We start from the raw sequence: 3,021 nt of genomic DNA, 5'->3' as shown, positions 1-3,021 counted from the left end.
TATCATGTAATACTGATGCACATTCAAAGATAGAAGATCTGAGAGGAAAGGCAATACTGCTAATTAGTCCATTGAGAGAAAGGTTAGGATTAATCAGGTTGTCACATTCTTTCATCAAAGATCACAAGTTTGTGCTTGCCTGACATTGGTAGTATGCTGTGGTGCCTTGCTAATATAGGCACATGGATGAGTAGCTCAAAGGTAGAAAGTCTGAGAGAAAAGGCCATACTGACAATTAGTTCATCAAGAGACAAATTAGGATTTATTGAGTTGTCACCTTCTATTGCCAGATGTCACATACTAGTGATCGTCAGTTTGATGATAAATTGTGGTGCCTTGCTGTTATGAGAGAAGATGAAACCAATTAAGATCAAGAGACTCTTGCAGCAGCCATACCATCTCCAAGAGTCCTGTATCCTATTAATCATGTCATGGACTGAATGATTCTGGTAAAGGCAAATGAGGAGGGTGCCTTGTACACCTCCAATAAACATTAACTATGCAACTCAGGACAATCACTAGTTGATTGGTATGATCCTCTTTGATATCAAAGGACTATTTGTCCTTTGATACAAGTGGAAGTTTGCCCTTCTTTGCACTGGAATACTCCACATCCTGATATATATACAAGTTGCCTTTAGTGATCTTCCCTTGGGAAATACATGCATAGAAGATGAAAGATTGGAGGAAGGTCTTACTCCTTTTCTCACCATTGTATCTTACTTCTTCTTGGTGTAAGGCACAGCCAGAAGTGTACTGATTTGCATATCTCTTATTATTACTGATTTGGAGCATCTTTTCATAGCTTTGTTGATAACTTGTATTTCTTCCCTTAATTGCTTATTCATATCTTTTGACCTTTTATTTGTGAGTGATTTTTATTCTTATTTAAATTTTTGCTAATTTGGAGGGAAACTGAACCAACACACAGTTGACAACAGTGGAGCAACTTTCAAAGATTTGGTGTACAGCACTATTCATCTGAGTCAGAACACTGAAAAACATCAAGACTGATTTGATAATACAGAAGCTACTAATTGAAAAATGAGAACTCCACAGGTTTTATCAGCAGGATAGCTCATCCATTTCTAATTTCATCAAAAGTAAAGTACAAGCAAAGCTTAGAGAGATGCAGGATTCTTGGCTCCCTTAAGAAGGCAGCTGAAATTCAGTTTATGCAGAGAGTAATAAACCAAAGTATTTTTATGATGCCCTGAAGGCTATTTATAAGTCAAAGACTTTTTGTGCATCTCAACTACTCAATGTTGATGGAACCTCATTTATTAAAGATAGAGACATGATTCTAGAGAGATGAGCTGAACACTTCCATAATGTTCTTCTCTCCCCCCCCAATTTTATTCAGTATTCATATCTCTATGGTCTTTATTTAGGAGGTTGACCACAGCCATGACCAAAACCACCTCTAAATTGGAATTCTATCTGACCTTACCCCAGCTTCAACCTTCTTGTCAGCACCAGAGGGGGTAGACTTCATCTGTATGTATCTCTGTCAGCTTCACCCCAAATAAGCCAGGCAGGTCTCTCTTTCTCCATACCTTGGCCTTCCTGTCTCAGGTCTACTTCTGTGAAGCAAGACAGGCACAATCTCAGAGGTCAGGTGAAGGTAATCCCAGAGGTACTGAATTTCCTCACTGGTGAAATACCAGTAGAAATGCCTCCCTGCAAACTGCTTCTTAACATAGTCACGAGACTTTAGAGACTACATGACCTTCATGACATGGATATTGGGCACATTTATGTCTACCAGCTCAAGGTCCTTTAGCATGTGGATATCCTTCTTGGCAACCATTACTCCTTCCTCAAAAAGGAGTTCATAGATAGCAATTAGGTTCTTCTTGAGCATCAACATCTCTGAGTCAGAGACACATGCTGTTCTACACAGAGCCCATGAGAGAAAGGTGATAGTGTTCTTAACAGACCATCATCAATCAATGCAGAAACCACTGACCTTTTACCTCAAGTTGAAATCAATCTGTCTCTATCCTAAATTCCAACTGAAGAAGAGGTTTTGAATGCCATTCAAGTGTCAAAGCTTCTGGTGCTGACTCTGTTCCAGCTGAGATCTACAAGGTGAAGGTTCATTGTTCATCCAAAAGTTGACTAAAATTTTCCAGATTATATGACATGCAGAGACTATCTCCTCCCAATTTAAAGATGCTTCCATTCTTCCATTGTCCATATCTAAAAAGGTAAAGGGAATAGATAGTCCTGTGACAATCACAGGGTGTTTTTCTTTTATTCATTGCTGTGAAGATTCTCCTTCTCAATAGAGTCCTTCTCAATAGAGTGACCCTTCACCTGGAAGATGGTCACCTTCCTGAGAGCTAGTGTGGCTTTAGAAAGTGATGAGGAACAGTCAATATGGTGTTTGCTACCCAATAATTCCAGAAAAAATGTCAGGAACAGAACACAGGTCTGTATGAAACATTTGTAAATCTGACAAAGACCTTTGACAATTCAGTAATGATAGTTTAAGAAATATTATGTCAAAATATGGTTGCTTGGAGAAATTCATCAGTATTGTACACCAATTTCATGATGGCAGGCTTACCTAGATTCTTGATAGTGGACAATACATTTAAGATTTCCTGATCATTGATGGAGTGAAATAAGTTCGTGTCCTTGCTTCCAGGCTTTTTAGCATGATTTTGTCAGTCATGTTATCAAATACCTTCACTGAGGGTGAACATGGCATCAAAGTCATTTATAGTACTGATGGTAAATTCTTCAACTTGAAAGGGCTATAAGTCGAGACCAAAGTGGAGAGAGTGTTGGTGCATGCTCTTCTGACACAGATGATTGTGCACCCAATGAAACCTCTGAAGCTGAGATGTATCAAAGTATGGATAAATTCTCTGCTGCTTTTGCTAATTTTGGCCTAACTATTAACATTGATGAGGAGGTTAACACACTCATTGTCAGAGTTAGCTCAGTATTTGGGAGGTTCCAAAAGAAAGTGTGGGAGAGAAGAGGTATTAGACTAACTACTAAACTGAAGGT

At 38.8% G+C, this 3,021-nt stretch overlaps 1 pseudogene; it reads right to left on the bottom strand.

The window, feature by feature from the left end:
• Positions 1–1,383: 1,383 nt before the first annotated feature.
• LOC141518721 (small ribosomal subunit protein eS10-like) lies at positions 1,384–1,870 on the bottom strand (annotated as a pseudogene).
• Positions 1,871–3,021: the final 1,151 nt, after the last annotated feature.

The sequence above is a fragment of the Macrotis lagotis genome, chromosome 1, assembly GCF_037893015.1.
Source record: "Macrotis lagotis isolate mMagLag1 chromosome 1, bilby.v1.9.chrom.fasta, whole genome shotgun sequence".
In the NCBI taxonomy this organism is placed as follows: domain Eukaryota; kingdom Metazoa; phylum Chordata; class Mammalia; order Peramelemorphia; family Peramelidae; genus Macrotis; species Macrotis lagotis.
Note: the sequence above shows the minus strand (reverse complement) of the source record. Positions and strands in the feature narration are given on the sequence as shown.